Source organism: Bos indicus x Bos taurus, chromosome 12 (assembly GCF_003369695.1).
Source record: "Bos indicus x Bos taurus breed Angus x Brahman F1 hybrid chromosome 12, Bos_hybrid_MaternalHap_v2.0, whole genome shotgun sequence".
NCBI classification, from domain to species: Eukaryota; Metazoa; Chordata; class Mammalia; order Artiodactyla; family Bovidae; genus Bos; species Bos indicus x Bos taurus.
In genome coordinates this window covers 46,422,038-46,440,987 of record NC_040087.1, presented here as the reverse complement: position 1 = coordinate 46,440,987, position 18,950 = coordinate 46,422,038, and the positions used below count along the sequence as shown (strand labels likewise).

Here is an 18,950-nt window from a genome sequence, read left to right as displayed (position 1 = left end):
TTAGGGAAGCCCTTAGTTCCCCATATCCTCACACAAACTGTGTATAATTTTTGTTAGTTTGATGGATTAGAATATTTCAATATTTTGTTTTAATTTACCAGATTGCTAGTAACATTATCTTTTCTTTTTATTATAACTCATTAGTATTTTCTGAGAACTATCTTTTCTAATTTTTTGCCAATTTTTCCATTGGATTTTTGTCACTTGAGCCCATCTCCAGAGGCTCTCTCTGTTTTATGGTTTGCCACAATTATTTTTTAAAATTACTTGTGTGGGGTGCCCCTTTCCCTCCAGCCACCCCCTGCCTCTCATCTTCCTCAGTCACAGGGTCCCAGGGAAGGACCCAGCTCTGGGCACAGGTTGACCCCAGCCACTAGGCCTCTTGCCATGCTTTTACTTCCCTCTCTTACAGAGCTGTGGCAGCTCAGGGCAAAAACTACATTGCCAGTGAGACGGGGCCAGGGAAGGCAGGGCGGCCCAGGGACCCTGGTAGAAACTGGTCTTCAGGAGGCAGGGGTCTCCTGCCTGCCCCTCCCCCACCACCAAGGTGGGGGAAGTGGTGCAGGCATTAGCAGGTGGGACAGGCACAGAGGCTATTATCTTCAGAGTGAAGGCTGTGCAAGAAGGCAATGGCCCTGGTAGAGGGAGAGGTGGCAGGGATCAGAGAGGAGTTGGGGCTGCTAGTGGAGGACATCATGGAGGTGGTGGAGGCGATGTGTAGGAGGAGCAGAAGGAGAAGCCCAGGGTCTGGAAGAGCCAGGGCAAGGACCCATGACAGCTCCATCTCAGTGCTGGAGGCACTGGAAGCCCTGAAGTTAGAGCTGGGCACTGTCATTGCCCGAGTTAGTGGGACCTACACACGGCTCAAACGCAAGATCTGTCAGAGAGGGAAAACTCACTTGGATCATAGAAGGACCATCATCCATGGCATCCCTGACTTTTGGTCAGGGTCAAGCTATTATGAACCACCCGCATATGTTAGCCATGATCAGTGACTGAGATAAAGACATCCTTAACTACATGATCAATTTGGAGGTGCAGGAACTGGGCCAGCGCAGGTGCTGCTGCAAGTTGATGTTTTTCTTTTAGACCAACTCCTACTTCTGGAAGGAAGTGATTGTTAAGGAGTATCACCTTAGCATCATTGGATGTATGGTGTCTCACTTGACTCTAGCCCAGTGGTTCTGGGATTATGAACAGGGGAGGTCCCAGCTATAGCCAGGACAACACCAGCCTTAATTTCCTCAACTGGATGTTTGAACACAACTGCCCAAGGTTTAACCGGATTGTTGAGGTCAGCAGAGAGAACTTACGGCCCAATCTTCTGCCCTGCTATGTAGGGGAGGAAGGCCCCACTGGAAGAGACCCAGAGATGCTGTTGATGGAGCACCAGAATTTGGCCAAATAGAACAAGAGCCAGGAGGCATCTATAGATAGAGGAGACAGGTGGATGTATCTAAGGGTTCTCTTGCCCAGGGGAGTAATGAGGTAAGGATGGTTGATGATAGGTCAAGTGAGAGGGCCCCACATACCTGGAATGACACCTAGAGAAAGAGAGACATAAACAAGAAAACAAGTTTAAAAAATTACTTGTGTGGGATATTGAATTGAAACTAAAATGAAATTAAATCTTGTAAATCTTGGTCCTGAGTTTGGCACTTCTTCAATATGGTGAGGATTCCAAGAACTTTAGGTAAAACTGCTATTATCATTATCACTGTCTTACTCCATCTTTGATGCACCATTTATTAAAAGGAAGTAGAAAAGTAGGTAAAAGAACACTGAATGGAAAGATAATTGCAGGCCCTTGGGTATATGGGTAAGATGACCATCCACTGCTGATTCATATTAAAACTCAGTCCTGTTTAATAAAAGCTATCATTAAATTTAATTATCTGATGCACTTTATGAAAATCAAATATGTGAAAATCTTTCTCTCAGTCATGTCCAACTCTTACTATCCCATGGACTGTAGCCTGCCAGGCTCCTCTGTCCATGGAATTTTCCAGGCAAGAATACTGGAGTGGGTTGCCATTCCTTTCTTTAGGGGAATCTTCCCAACCTACGGGTAAAACCCTTTTCTTCTTCATTGTAGGCAGATTCTTTACCATCTGAGCCACTTGAGGCCCAACTTTATTATAAAACATAAATTAAGAGAAGTTATTCATATTGTAATACCAAGTATACTAATGACCATGATTATGTAACAGTAAGATTTAATTTACTAAAATGTCTGTTTATAAGGGGTAAACCTATTGTATAAGGTAATATGGAACTAAGATTAAACATTGTTTCTCTTTTACTTTGGGACATATTTTTAATGCCAAAAAATGGATAAGGACATTATATATTTTATTATCCTTTCAATAATACTATTGAACTCCTGGTTAAAAATGTGTGTGAATTCCTGGACTTGAGAAAAAAAGTCTATTCGGTTTTTTCCCCTAAAACATCTATGCAGACACACTGTTGAGTTTTTAGCTACTTGTTGTTATTTCTTGTTCATATTATTAATATAATGCTGCCTAGCATGATCCTGAAATTCAGAGTCTATAATAATAGCACGATCTTCTGAATGATCCTAATACTCTATGTCAGTATTTTTGTGCCTGTTCATCACCACAAACAGTCAAAAGCATAATCTCATGATTTAAACAAAATGTTCTAGTTTGAAAAAAAAAATGCTGTCTGTTACCCTTGGTGGTGGTTTTGAGATGATGTGTTTAATCATGGCCCATGTGGGTGAGTCTAACATCAACTGCCACAGACACATTTGGACTTGTCCTAGAACACCACCCATGTCACCCAGACAGCCAAGCCACTAGATTTTTTCATTCTTATAGGGAATCAAAGGGAAAGTAGATAGGAAAACATTAAGATTGCAAAAGTAATTTAAATTTAAAAAATCAGGATAATAATAGTAACAAACTATCGGCCTTATAAGGTAGGAATTATTAAGTAGATAAAAATTTTGAGATAAAGAAGACTCCAAAGAAATAATTTGCTAAAGGCCATGGGACTCATGAAAGACAGAGACCCACGTGTCTGAGCCAGGGTTCAAATCTCTGCTTTCACTGCCTCTTATGAAGTCTAATCCTAAAGAGAGTTTGATGCAATAAAAATTCATCTCAATCCTAATCTTCACTCAAACATATTGCAACTTTTAGCATAAGGAACTATTAAAATGATTTGCATGTCAAACTTTAAGAGCTTCAGTTGTGCTGATATCCCAAATTTCAAAACAGGTTAGGGGAATTTTTAAAATTTTATTTATTTATATGTTTTACATTTTAATAGCAGTATGAGGAAACCAGAAAAGATTTGAAAATGAAATGGTTTGAGTAGCGAGTCAGCACATCTGAACTGTAGCATCTCCACCACAAATCATGAGGAAAAAAACCTATGGAGATTATGTTCTTATGGGTTTCTCTCTAAATTTGCTAATTTCTGCCTTTTGTAAGTAATAATATTCTCCCTTTTATGTTAAAACTTCTAATTAGAATTTTGTACTTTTTAATCATTATATTCAATCATTGACTCTTTGAGTCCATTAATATTTACTGAGGAACTATTTTTAGTTCCTCAGGTACTATTCAAATACACATCAATGAATTAACAGCTTCTCCTCATTGGGTTAATCTAGTATTATTTGTGTACTGAAAATGGAATCAAGTCACTTCACAATAAAAAAAAAAATAATAAAATACAGGAAACAATGGAAAAGAGAAAAATATACTTACTCCAAGCTCTCTAATCCTAAAACTGTCTGTAACAAAGACCAAGGCAAACCTTTTCTCTTCTTACCAATCCATTTTTAATACAGTCTTACAATTTCTAGAATGAGAAAGAGACATGTCAGGAAAAAAAAGTCATAATGAAGGGGGATCAGAATGAGTTCTGGAAACTAGCTGTCACCTACTTAGATAATCTAAATAGAATTTAAGTGACAAAAGCCAAAATTGGTGAGTAATTGCTATTTTCTTTTTCTTCTTTGACTACAGGACCACCAATGCCATGTTCAAACAGATGGTGAAGAAGATGCAAAATAACAGATGTACCCTGATTGGACCCAGCATTTAAAAGCATAGAAAGATAGGCGGAGATAAGGTATAAGTAGACACCTCCTATTTTCTTTTACATTATCCACTGGGTATCATACTGCAGGCTTAGATGAATATTAGGCCTAGACAGATGCTGAGTAAGGGGGAAGAAATTGGACTGGAAACATGATTCTGGCCCTGCTATGCATCAAAAATACACACGAAGTGAGGAAACCCAGCTGGCCACAAGAATTTTTAAATTTCTGCTGACCAGAAGAAAATGGAAAAATTTTATTTGGTAAAAACAATGTTTTAACCAGTCCAAAATCTTATACTCAGGGAACCAAGAAGCAGCCATTTAAAATGAGGCTTTGTGTCAGTAAGTTTATTAAATAGGAAGCCTGGCAATCCTGGGTAAAAGTAGACTGTCCATCCAATTAAATTACAGAATATTAAAAAGGTCAAAGCAATATAGAAGTCCTTTAATTCATAGAAAACACTAAAATTCTGATTTCTCATGCACCTGACAAAGATTGTAATCGTGATTTGAAAAGGGTAAAATATTTATCTAGTTCTTTGACAAAGATTGAAATGAGAATGAGACTGGTCACAAATGTAACCTTACAAATGTAATGTGAAAACCAGTTTTGAAAAAAAATAAGGCTGAATCAATATATTTATTTCTTTTGTCTCTGCAAGGAGGATTCACAAAATGATTACAACAAAATCATTTATTTTTCAATCTTTTAATATAAGTTTGGAGTTATCTCCTTATGTACAAAATAATATTCTTTATGTGAAGTCTCCATAAGCCTCTGTATCATAAGCATCAACTCTTCTCTATCCCTGGGTCACTTTGTGGTTTTTCTCTTAGAATCTAGTTTACTTTACACATTGCTAAAGACATCCACAAACGGGAGTGCTGTATGTGCATCAAATCTTTCTAAAAGACATGGGGTAGAAACTGCACTGAGTGCAAAATAATTGTGTGACTTTGTTTGCAATAAACATTTAAAATGACCAACTTTCTCATAAATACACTAAGTAGGATGATCTATGAGATTTCTAATTTATTCTTGTTTAAAATTTAACCATGCTTTTTTAAAGCATATCAATTTTGTTAATACCATGTAATTAAAACATGTCAGTGCACAGCAAGTTTTAGTCTAAATTAATGACTATGAGAATTATTTTAATTAAATAACCAATTATAGAAAAATCGCAAGCATGAGAGCTGACATTTAAATGAATTTCATTTAAATTGCTTCTTAACATTGTCCCATCTAGGACACTAATGCAAAATGAACTATTGTATCAACTTAGATTATCACTATTTTTGTATGCACATAATGTATTCATATTCAATCACTGGAACTGAGCAGAATATTTGGTATCGATCTGAAACTTCTGTTAATAAAAACACAACAGAATCAGCTAAAGTGAAAACAAACCATCTTTCTTTTTTTCCTCCTCTCTTTTTTTTTTTTTTTAATAGGAGCTTCTAAATGGTATTATCATTCTCATAGGAAAAAATGTTTATGTATTTGGGAATTATGGCTAATTAAATCAGTCGATTTGAAGTTGACTTGTAAGAGAATGTATATACATGACTTCAGTACCCTGCACATAGTGGGGCTCAATAAATGCTGCTTTTATCAGTGGTAATATAAGCATTTCTTTGTCTTGTCTTTTTTTCAGGTATGCTATTTAGGCATATGGCTTCCTGTTGGAAACTGGATATTTCCAGACCCTACTAGATTAGGAGGTTATCTGTCCTGTGAGAGTCTAGTTGGATATCTGTTTATAGTTTTGTTTCTATATATATAGCTCAAGCAGTACAATGTAATTTTCTCTACTTAAATTATTTCTATTTTTTATATTATGAAATTAAGTTTTTACTGTTCATTTCATATCCTTCCAGAAAAAAAAAAGATTTACTTAAAAAGGCTAAGCAATTTGATATAACTTTCCCCACTAAAAATATTTAAATTCATAGTACTGTTTCTGGTAAAAGAGAAGAATGTCTGAATACAAGGTGTGTGTGGCTAAGTTGCTTCAGTCATGTCTGACTGTTTGTGACCCTATGGGTTGTAACCCGTCAGGCTTCTCTGTCAACGGGGTTCTCCAGGCAAAACTATTGGAGTAGGTTGCCATGTCCTCCTCTAGAGGATCTTCCTGACCCAGGGATCAAACTGTGTAACTTACACTTAACCTGCATTGGCAGGCGGGTTCTTTCCACTAGTGCCACCTGGGAAGTGCCAAACACAAGGCTGCTGCTGCTAAGTCACTTCAGTCGTGCCCAACTCTGTGCGATCCCACAGACGGCAGCCCACCAGGCTCCCCCGTCCCTGGGATTCTCCAGGCAAGAACACTGGTGGGTTGCCATTTCCTCCTCCAATGCATGAAAGTGAAAAGTGAAAGGGAAGTCGCTCAGTCATGTCTGACTCTCTGCAACCCCAGACTGCAGCCTACCAGGCTCCTCCATCCATGGGATTCTCCAGGCAAGAGTACTGGAGTGGGTGCCATTGCCTTCTCTAAAACACAAGGCAGTTTATCCTAATTGTACTACTTTACCAAGGAAATGCAAAGGTTCATCATTGGAGCAGATAATAAAGCAGTGGGGGAAGGAGGGGAGTCCGTGAAGGAGATTCCTAGATGTCAGGGGGGAAACAACTTTAGCAGTTTGAAATATCTCTGACGATATCATCAGGTGTGTGACTCACAGAAACAAGCACAAGGATGGTTTCCATAGGAGTGTTTGTAGCCATTTCTCTGAAATTGTCATCAAGTCCCCTAGCTTCCGTTTTCAGGGCATCAGGCAAGGAACCACAGAGAGAGCTAAAGTTTTGTCCACATAGGAACTGAAGTTAACGATATTTTGATTCATTGTCAAATTATCAATAAGGTTGTAAGGGAGGTGTTTTATCCATGTATACTTATCACTCTTTTGTTTGCAGTCATATTGCACATTATGACAGAATTTGTGAATCTAAATGGACCATTAATACCCTTTTGATTTATTTTTTCTAAGATGAATTTCATACATCCCTTTGGGGAGAAAGTCTTATTTACTTAATAGTTTGTAAACCATAGTAAAAGGTGCTTTCTCCACGTTTTTCTAGAAAAAAGAAGCAACCCGTACTTAAATTTGACTAGTTAATTGGCCTTCTTCATTGGAATGCGCTAGGCCATGTGGTTTAATTATTATGTTCCTATTTGTAGACTTCACTTTTTTAATAGTCAAAGATTATTTAATATCAGAAAATGGAATGTTTTTCTACATAATTCCTCTTGCTATCACTTTAAAAATAAAGAAGACAAGAGAAGGCTACTGCATTTGTTGTTCATTGATTAACCAGTAATGTTATGTATAAATAATGTATCTGACAGTATGGCAGCTCACTTGGGACATTATGCCATTTACGACAAAATAGGATGCAACATACAACTGAGCAGTGAGAACAAATTAAACATCTTTCCTTGGTAACTTTAGCATTTTTATTAGGTGATAAACATCACAGTGAGAGGAAAGCAGATGTAGTTATTTCAGTAATATTAACCTTAATCGAAAGCTCACATGACATATAGTGTAATACTTGTGCATTATAAAATTTTGTCTAGTAACAACAGAACCAAATTTTCCAAGGTCATTATGAGATGATATCTGTAAAAATTAATGATTATCTTGTGTGAAATTTCATCTATCGCTACTGAATTATCTTATTACTATTGATGAAGAAATTTAAACATAAATCTAGTACCATATAAGCATGAAAAATGCCTAAATATTTTCAATGTTGTGTTACTTTTGTCTTAGCAAATCTGTTTTACAGTGTTGTGTGACTATGTGTGAATTTCATTCCTTCAGGTTTCTGTTCTTAAAAATCTTCTCTTTTAGAAGCATCTGAATAGTGAATAAAGTTAAGAGCAGTTGTGTAATTAGCAATCAACATCCACCTTCCCTCCTTTCTTGTTTTAGTCCATCATTTACTCATGCGGATACAGAGATAAAAATGTGTCCTTAAAGGAATTTGCAACTGAGTGATTGAGGACAACTGCTAAAGTCCATTTAAAACACAGGATGCATTTTATAAGAAATCCCTGCTTTCTTTCATGCAGAAGTATTTCTGTGTGCTTACCATGTGTCAGGCACTGTTCAGAAATCTTTAATATACAGCAGTGAACAAAACAAAGATTCTGCCTCACACCATGTTTATATTCTAATAGGAGGAAATAGTCTGTAAACAATAAATATAACAAATACATAATTTTATTGCATATTGTAAGGTGAAAATGCTTTTTAAAAACAAAAAGAATTTGTGCCCCAATGTTCATTGCAACACTGTTTACAGTAGCCAGGGCATGGAAGCAACCTAAATGTCCATGGAGAGATGGATGAATAAAGAAGATGTGGAACATACATAGAATGGAATATTATTTAGCCATAAAAGGAACAAAATTGGGTCATTTATAGTGATGTGGATGGCCCTAGAGTCTATTAAACAGAGTGAATTAAGTCAGAAAGAGTAATACAAATATCATATCTTAACACATATATGTGGAATCTAGAAAAATGGTAGAGATAAACCTATTTGCAGGGCAGGAATAAAGATGCAGATGTAGAGAACATGTGGACATGGGTGGGGGGAAGGGGAAGGTGGAGTGAAATGGGAGAGCAGCATTAATATATATACACTACCATGTGTGAAATAGATAGCTCGTGGGCTGCTGCTGCTGCTGCTAAGTTGCTTCAGTCATGTCTGACTCTGTGTGACCCCACAGACGGCAGCCCACCAGGCTCCCCTGTCCCTGGGATTCTCCAGGCAAGAATACTGGAGCGGGCTGCCATTTCCTTCTCCAATGCTTGCACGCCTGCTAAGTCATTTCAGTCACGTCCGAGCTCGTGGGAAGCTGCTGCATAGTGCAGGAATCTCAGTTTGGTACTCTGTTGACCTAATGGGATGGGATGGGAGTGTGGAAGGGAAGTTCAAGACGGAGGAGATATATGTATACATAAAGCTTTGTCATACAGCAGAAACTAACACAACATTGTAAAGCAATTATACTCCACACACACAAAGACTTAAGTAAAAGATCTTAAAAAAAAAAAAAAAAAAGGAAAAAAAAAGTAGTGAGGTAAGGAGAGTGGAGTGGGCAGCCATGAAAGCAGTTGTCAGAACAGGTCTTGTTAACAAGAGGGTATCTGAACAAAGATTGGAGATGGGAAGTTAATATTATCTGGGAGAAGAGTAAACCAGGTGGAGGGAACAACCCGTCAAATGCCCCTAAATTGCCCCTCTCTGCCTGGCATGGTGAAGAACTTCAAGGAAGTCAGTGTCATTGCAACAGAGAAGGTTCAGAGAAGAGCTGGGATGCCAGGTCTCATGCACCATTGTAAGGAACAAGGCCGTTGTAAGAAACGGGGAGCCATTTCGGGGTTGTGAGCATGGGATCACCATGATATGACTTGTGTTTTATAGGATCACTCTGTCTTCTGTGTTAGGAATTCACAGATTTGTTAGGTGATCAAGAGGAAAAGTAATGAGACCAGATAGAGACTATTACAGTTTATCAGGCAGGAAATGAGAGCAGCTCATCAGGGTGGTAGCAGTGGAGGTGTGAAAAGTGACTGAATTCTAGAAATATTTTAAAGATCAATTCGAAAGGGTTTCCTGACTCACTGAAAATAAGGCGTGAGTGAGAGAATGGAGGTGAGAATAAATCCAAGAGTTTTGGCCTAAATACCTAGAAGAATGGAGTTACCATCACTTGCTAGGTCAGCAGGCAGCAAGAGTTGCAAATTGCTGTGGTGTTTGAGCTATTTCTGTATGGCCCAGTGGAAATGTTGGGGATGCAGTTGGATTTATGAGTCTGGAGAGAGTTATGGAATGGAAACAGAAATCTGGAAGTCTTTGGCATCTAACCACTGCATTGTGAGCAACTGTGTCCAACTCTTTACATCCAGATGATCTCTAAATCTGTGAAACTGGAGTTACTGAGTGTGTGTAGATGAAGAAGCGATGAGTCCAAACACCTTCGCTTCATCCTTAAAAGTCCTGAGGAAAGGAATCAGCAAAGAAGAAGGCTAGCAGATGGAAGGAAAACCTGTTCACTGTAGAGAAAGCCATTGGAGGAAAGCATATCAAGATAGACGGAGTGAGTGGTTATGTCAAATGCAGCTAATAGTTCAGGGAGATGGAAGCTGAGAACTGACCACCAGCTTTAGCAACCTGGCCTCTAACCAAGCGGCATTGCAAGATCAAAGTCAGATGGATCATCAAAGTGAGTTTAAAAGAGAATGGAAGGAGAGAAATTAGATGTTTACTTGCTGATGGTAATGATCGAGTAGAGAATGAAACACTAATGAAGCAGAGGGAGGGTTCCTAGAGTGTTATTCAGATGGGAGAGGGGTGGGATGGAGGCACCAGGGCAGGGCTGGCTCTAGACAGAAGCAGGGGGTGGAGATGAAGATGCCCATAGGAGGTCAGTGTGGTGAAGTCTAAGGAAGTTCCCTTCTGATTACTTTCATCCTTTCAGCAAAGTAAGGTCTAAATTGTAGCTCTAACTGCTGATGATTTCCAAAGCACTTGACCACCGGAACAGCCCACTGGTGTTGTCCAGGTAAAGAAAGGATGAGAGAGTTGGCAAGGGTGTTAGCAGACAGAGGAGAGCATGTCTACAGAGGAGCATGTCTCCTCTACAGAGGAGAGAGTGAGAGTAACTCAGGTGTGCACAGCACGTTATTATTCACAACATGTCATTATATCCATTTTAGCATTTAATCTTCACAACAGCCTTTTGAAGGTCATCAGTGCTCCTAGGTTACAGAAGTTAAGCCTCAGAAAACAACATTGCCTGGGAGATACAAACTATCGTGTAAGATAGGTTCAAGTATATATTGTACAACACAGGGAATATAGCCAATATTTTGTAACAAGTGCAAATGGAAAGTAATTTTTAAAAATGGTATTTATTTGAAAAATTAAAAAATTGTTTAAAAAAACCCCATTGGCCAATAAGTAGGCAACTGTTATCTAAACTTCTAGAAAGAATTCTTCCAAAAATACCTATTAAAATTGTTTAGATGTTGGTCATCTAGTCATTACTGACTAGACAAAATGATTCATTCCAATGATAAAAATGAAAAAGTATTACAAAATGGGAAGATATTGTTATTATAATTCATCAATTTTACTGATAATTGTTTCTTTGACTGATGTATTCAAATAGCTCTGAGAGTTTTATTTCACAGCAAGAGAGGAAGAAAAGAGGTCAAAGGAAAAGAGTGACCATCCTTGGGGAACTGTTTTAAAGGGTTCCTTATGAGATGTTGCCAAGAATTAAACATAGAAATACCAAACACCGAGAGGTGGCTGATGAAGGGTCAAGAAAAAATTAGTAAATAGTTTTCTAAGAAGCCTCTCCACACTGTCCCACAGACTTGTGATTGCCAAGGGGGAGAGAGGTGGGGAGGGAAGGGCTGGGAGTCTGGAATTTGCAGATGTAGATTATTATACAGATTATTATATAGGATGGATAAATAACAAGGTAATAGCACAGGGAAGTATGTTCAATATCCTGTGATAAACTATAATGGAAAATAATAGAAAAAAAAAACCCAAGAATGTCTATATGTGGATAACTGAGTCACTTTGCTGTACAGCAGAGATTGGAACTACATCGTACATAAAAGTGAAGTATCTCAGTCGTGTCCGACTCTTTGCGACCCCATGGACTGTAGCTTACCAGGCTCCTCTGTCCATGGAATTTTCCAGGCAAGAGTACTGGAGTGGATTGCCATTTCCTTCTCCAGGAGATCTTCCCAACCCAGGGATCGAACCTAGGTCTCCTGCATTGTAGGCAGACGCTTTACCGTCTGAGCCACCAGGGAAGTCATTGTACATAAACTATGCTTCAATTAAAAAAATAAAATTAAAAATAATAAAGCTCGAGAAAGTAGCTGTGATGTGACTCACATTCCTTCTGACTCTTCTGAATTCAGCTGTGATGATAAAACTGAGCATTTTTTTCATTTTTTTCTTCATTTTTCCTTTATCCCATTCTAGTAGATTTTGTTATTTAAGGAAGAGAGAGATAATCTCAAACAATCTTGAGTATAACATTGATAAAATAATCCTTACCAGAGGGAAGTATTCAATAAATTGTTGATACAAAATGATCAATAAATTTAAGAACTTTTAAAGAATTTCCCCACCCCACCACTACACCAATAGTAACTGCTTCCCTTCCTTGCACTCAGCTAGGATTTTCTTCTCTTCAAGCAGCCCCCCAGTACTGAGCATTCCCCTTAGTGCAATGCTCCACAGGTTACAGAGTGCATTCATACCATTAACTTATTTCATTCTCGCCACAGCACAGTAACCACAAGTTTAACTATCTGGATCCCCAGTTAGTGTGTGTGAGTGAGTGAATAAACCACATGTGCCCTGTTCATCAGTACACAGCAGTGAGGGTGCCTGATGCGAGGGGAGGGTTACCCAACAGTGAGTAGAAGTGCATAATTAGGCAAGTGCCATTCCCATTCTACAGATGACAAGACTAAAGCTCTAAGAAGGCTTTAGAGCTGTAAGTGGCATTTGGAAGCCAGGCCTTGTGACTCTTAACCCAGTATTATTTTCACATATGCTGAGTCTCTGCATCAGTCTAAGCCCTTACCCTTCCTGCAAAAGACTGGAGGTCTGCAAGAAAACCATCATGTGAAGTAGGGGTGCCTAGTTTAAATTGCATTTAGAAATAAGGTTATGTGGTAGGTTATGGTATCATACTGTACATTAAATGACTGTATGTTGTTATACTTCTTAAAATGTAATTAAATAGAGTTTTTACTAGCAAAATATAAGAGTATGTACATATTATGGGAAGGGTTAGATGATTTATTACCCTTGGAAATCATTTGCATAGGTATGATGCTATGACAAATCAGTCTTATTACACAATTAACAAAACTTTAAGAAAGCTTTTAAAACTTTCAGTTAATAGAATCGCCCCTGTTAATCTCACAAAAGAGACAGATATTGCTTTCTTAGATTAAAGTACAGTATGATTTTTTACTAACTCCTCTTGTAATTCTTTCTAAAAATATGTTAATCATTTTGTATATTACCTAAGAATAAAAAGCTAGCTAGTATCTAAAAAATTTTTTTAAATATATGAATTGTACTTTTGCTTACACTTTTATTTACAAAGTAGATCCTTGTCAGTGTTTCCTACTGGAATTGCAGATTTTGACAACTTAAAATTTTCATTTACATTAGTCACTAGATGAAGTATAATAGACCAATGAAATGGAAATGCAGTCACAGAAATCTTTACGCTCTTTTTAAAAATAGATGTTAAAACAAGCATAGTGCACTATTCTTCTTTTAAAGTATAGCCCAAATGTGGTAATTTTTCTTCATTTTTTTCAGCATTTCGGCTTGCATTCTATTGATCACTTATTGATCATTGACAACAACTAACAGGGACTCTACATAGGTGTGTCATCTCCAGGGCCAATGCGACTTCTTCACGTTAGGTGTAGTTTCAGAGCCTACCACTTGATGGCAGAGACTGTAAAATTCAGTCAAGAAAGGGGGAAGCAAACTCCAAAGTGCACAGAATCCTTGTTGGAAATTCAGGGGCTTTAGACCTGTGGGTCCCTACCTGTTTCACTTCAAGGATTCAGAATCAAGAGGCAATTCAGAGCAGTGTGGAGCTGATGGGGTGCACATGTGTGCCAGCTGGGGAGTAAGACAGTGCCAGGAGGACACAGAGAGAAGTGGCAAAGCGAGGAAGAGAGGACAGGGAATGGAATTGGGAAGAATAGATACGGAATTCAGCTACAGGTCATGAAATGACATTAATAGTGAAATAATGAGCGTGGGACAGTCTATGTCTTACTTTTATGATGAAGGCATCTTACATGGAGGAGAGAAACAACTTAATCTCCACAGGCTATCTATACCACTTTGTCTTTCACATATAGTACACATATATGTGTACATGAGCTCCTGGTGACTCAGATGGTAAAGAATTGCCTGCAGTGGAGGGGATCTGGGCTCCAGCTCTGGGTTGGGAAGATCCCCTGGAGAAAGGATTGGCTACCCACTCCAGCATTCTTGCCTGGGAGAATCCCTTGGGCAGAGGAGGCTAGCAGGCTACCGTTCATGGGATCACAAAAGAGTTGGACATGACTGAGTGACTAAGCATACATAATGTACATATATATATATATATATGTATACACATACATACCTATATGTATATACATATATTAGTTATCTGCTGCTGCTAAGTCACTTCAGTCGTGTCCGACTCTGTGGGACCCCATAGACGGCAGCCCACCAGGCTCCCCCATCCCTGGGATTCTCCAGGCAAGAACACTGGAGTGGGTTGCCATTTCCTTCTCCAATGCATGAAAGTGAAAAGTGAAAGTGAAGTCGCTCAGTCGTGTCCGACTCCTAGTGACCCCATGGACTGCAGCCTACCAGGCTCCTCTGCCCATGGGATTTTCCAGGCAAGAGTACTGGAGTGGGGTGCCACTGCCCTCACCAAATTAGTTACCTAGGGCTGTTATAATAAACTAGGACAAAGCAACAGAAGTGTATTGATGGTCTCACAGTAGTTCTGGAAACCAAAACTCCCAAATCAAAATGTCATCAGGGTTTGGTACCTTCCAGAGGCTCTGAGGGAGAAGGCAATGGCACCCCATTCCAGTACTCTTGCCTAGAAAATCCTATGGACGGAGGAGCTTGGTAAGCTGCAGTCCATGGGGTCACTAAGAGTTGGACACAACTGAGCTACTTCACTTTCACTTTTCATTCTCATGCATTGGAGAAGGAAATGGCAACCCACTCCAGTGTTCTTGCCTGGAGAATCCCAGGGACGGGGGAGCCTGGTGGGCTGCCGTCTATGGGGTCGCACAGAGTCGGACACGACTAAAGCGACTTAGCAGCAGCAGCAGCAGCAGCAGAGGCTCTGAGCAGGTCTCTTCCCTAGCTTCTGTTGACTGTCAGCAATCTCTGGTGATCTTTGACTTACGGGCACATCACTCCAATTCCACCTCTGTTTTCACAAAACCTTTTTCCTGTGTCTCTGTGTCACAAATTTCCCTCTGCCTTTCTCCTATAATGGCACCTGTTGTTGGATTTAGGGCCCACTTCAAATCCTGGATAATCTCGTTTCAAGATTATCAACTAATTACATCTGCAAAGACCCTTTTCCCAAATAAGTTCACATTCACAGGTTCTGAGCTGGGTTCCCCGATTCAACCAGTATATATATATACTTTGCTGTGCTGCACTGAGCTGCTCAGTCATGTCTGACTCTTTGCGACCCCATGGACTGTAGCCCGCCAGGTTCATCTGTCCATAGGATTCTCCAGGCAAGAATACTGATATGGGTAGCCTTTCCCTTCTTTAGGGAAACTTCCCAACCGAGGGATTGAATCCAGGTCTCCTGCATTGCAAGTGGATTCTTTACCATGTAAGTCATTAGGGAAGCCCAAGAATACTGGAGTGGGTAGCCTATTCCTTCTCCAGGGGATCTTCCTGACCCAGGAATCAAACCGGGGTCTCCTGCATTGCAGGTGAACTTTTTAACAACTGAGCTATCAAAGAAACCCATATATATATATACATATATATATATATATTATATGTATAATATATAAAATACACGTATACATACAGATATAGTAGTATACAATACTACTAGTATATATATAGAAACATACATATACAAATATATATACACAAATATATACTTACATGTGTAACAGTGGATTATATCTTTTTATAAAGAAAGATTATATTTTATGTATTTCATTTTGATATTTGGAAAAACTAATACAATTATGTAAAGTTTAAAAATAAAATAAAATTAAAAAAAAGAATAGTTATGCCTTTTATAATATGCCATATCATAAAATATGTATAGGGCTATATTTATTTAAAGAGCTACTTTGGAAGTGAAAAAGTCTCCATTCCAAGAATAGTGTATAGTTTTTGTTGGTTTGTTTTGTTGTTTCTCCCACCATTAAAATAACTCTTACTCAGCAGTTAGAGATAAAGAAAAATAAAAAACAGAAAACTTTGAACTTGATGTCATTTTATTTGAGTCTTTAAAAATTCCTTCCCCTGTCCAGTTGTGGAAGGCAGACTCTAAAACACTCTCAGTTATCCTCAGTTCAGTTTAGTTGCTCAGCGGCATCTGAGTATTTGTGACCCCATGGACTGCAGCACACCAGGCTTCCCTGAACATCACCAACTCCCGGAGCTTGCTCAAATTCATGTCAATCGAGTCGGTGATGCCATCTAACTGTCTCATCTTTTGTTGCCTCCTTCTCCTCCTGCCTTCAATCTTTTCCAACATCAGGGTCTTTTCCAATGAGTCAGTTCTTCACATCAGGTAGCCAAAATTTTGGAGTTTCAGCTTCAACATCAGTCCTTCAACTCTTGAAAGTCCCTTGAACATTCTTTTGCATTGCCCTTCTTTGAGATTAAAATGAAACCTGACCTTTTCCAGTCCTGTGGACACTGCTGAGTTTTCCAAATTCGCTGGCATATTGTGTGCAGCACTTTCACAGCATCATCCTTTAGGATTTGAAATAGCTCAACTGGAATTCCATCACCTCCACTAGCTTTGTTTGTAGTGATGATTCCTAAAGCCCACTTGACTTTGCATTCCAGCATGTCTGGCTGTAGGTGAGTGATTCTACCATCATGGTTATCTGGGTTATGAAGATATTTTTTGTATAGTTCTTCTGTGTATTCTTGCCACCTCTTCTTAATATTTTCTGCTTCTGTTAGGTCCATACCATTTCTGTCCTTTATTGTTACCATCTTTTCATGAAATGTTCCCTTGGTATCTCTAATTTTCTTGAAGAGATCTCTAGTCTTTCCCATTCTATTGTTTTCCTCTATTTCTTTGCATTAATGGCTGAGGAAGGCTTTCTTATCTCTCCTTGCTATTCTTTGGAACTCAGCATTCAAATGGGTATATTTTTCCTTTTCTCCTTTGCCTTTAGTTTCTCTTTTTTTCTCAGCTATTTGTAAGGCCTCCTCAGACAACCATTTTGCCTTTTTGCATTTCTTTTTCTTGGAAATGGTCTTGATCACTGCCTCCTGTACAATGTCATGAACCTCTGTCCACAGTTCTTCAGGCACTCTGTTTATCAGATCTAATTCCTTGAATCTTTGTCACTTCCACTGTATGATCTTAAGGGATTTGATTTAGGTCATAGCTGAATGGTCTAGTGGTTTTCCCTACTTTCTTCAATTTAAGTCTGAATTGGCAATAAGGAGTTCATGATCTGAGCCATAGACTGCTCTCAGTCTTATTTTTGCTGACTGTATAGAGATTTTCCATCTTTGGGTGCAAAGAATATAAGCAATCTGATTTCGGTGTCAACCATCTGGTGATGTCTACGTGTAGAGTCTTCTCTTGTGTTGTTGGAAGAGGGTGTTTGCTATGACCAGTGTATTCTCTTAGCAATACTGTTAGCCTTTGCCCTGCTTCATTTTGTACTCCAAGACCAAATTTGACTGTTACTCCAGGTATCTCTTGACTTTCTACTTTTGCATTCCAGTTCCCTATGATGAAAAGGACATGTATTTTGGGTATTACTTCTAGAAGTTCTTGTAGGTCTTCATAGAACCATTCAACTTCAGCTTCTTCGGCAACCACTAAGGCTGAAGAAGCTCAGTCATCCCACCTCCTGATTTTCAGACACTGTATAACCCTCCTCCTTCAAGTGTGGGTGGAGCTAGGAACTCACATCTGATGAACAGAGTGCAGCAAAGTTGATTGACTGCACTTCTGATGTTTGATCACAAAAGGCCTATGGTTTCCATAATAGGAAAGAATATGAAAAAGAATGTGTGTGTGTATATCATGGAAGCAATTGCCTCTCAAGCAGCAGGGAAGTAAGGGAGGCCTCCTTCCAACAACCAACTGAGGCCCTCCATGCAATAGCCCCAGAGGAACCAACTCCCACAAGTGAGCTTAGACTTGCCTCTTCCCCAAACAGAATCTTAGCAGGTGGTGAAACTTCTGACACATTGATTGCAGCTTTGGGACAGACAAGGAGCCAGAAGCACCTGGCTAAGTCATACCTGATACCTGACCCACAGAAGCTGGGGAATTGGAAATGTTTGTTACTTTTCTGTGATGTTAACTGTTCCATAAGAGTGAAGTAATTCAAGTATTTTAGCAATGAAAGTCATTTGTTGATCTCTTTATTGTGCCTCTCTTCAACAAAATTGTCAATAAATTGAAATTAATATTACTTCTTAATTATTGTGGCCATAGCTCTCATTGTTTGATAGTAATCTAGATTAATTATACTTCTGGTATAATCCTAAAATATTATAAATTATGTATTTGATGGGTAATTACTAAAAACAACAAGGAATATTTGTATTGAAAATACAATTCTTAAAGAGCCAATGGTGTGATTTCTCCTATCTGTGGATGACTATTGTATTTCATGTATGATAATGTTTATTGTTGTCGTTCAGTCACTCAGTCATGTTTGACTCTTTGCAACCCCATGGACTGCAGCACACCAGGCTTCCCTGTCCTTCCCTATCTCCCAGAGTTTGCTCAAATTCATGTCCATTGAGTCGTGACGCCATCCAACCATCTCATCCTCAGTCGTCCCCTTCTCCTCATGTCTTCAATCTTTCCTAGCATCAGGGTCTTTTCCAGTGAGTTGTCTCTTCACATCCAGTGGCCAAAGTATTCAAGTTTTGGCTTCAGTATCAGTCCTTTCCATGAATACTCAGGACTGATTTCCTTTAGGAATGACTGGTTTGATCATATTTATGAGTAAAAGCATTATGAACTTTGCTTATTTATCTACATAAAGAAGTAGATGGAAATGGATGCTTAAAGTTTAGGACCAGTTAA

At 38.8% G+C, this 18,950-nt stretch overlaps 1 non-coding gene across 1 annotated transcript; it reads right to left on the bottom strand.

Moving 5' to 3' along the window:
- Positions 1-11,859: 11,859 nt before the first annotated feature.
- Positions 11,860-11,931, bottom strand: TRNAC-ACA. The gene has a single exon. It is a non-coding gene; the product is annotated as a tRNA-Cys (tRNA).
- Between the last annotated feature and the right edge of the window lie 7,019 nt (positions 11,932-18,950).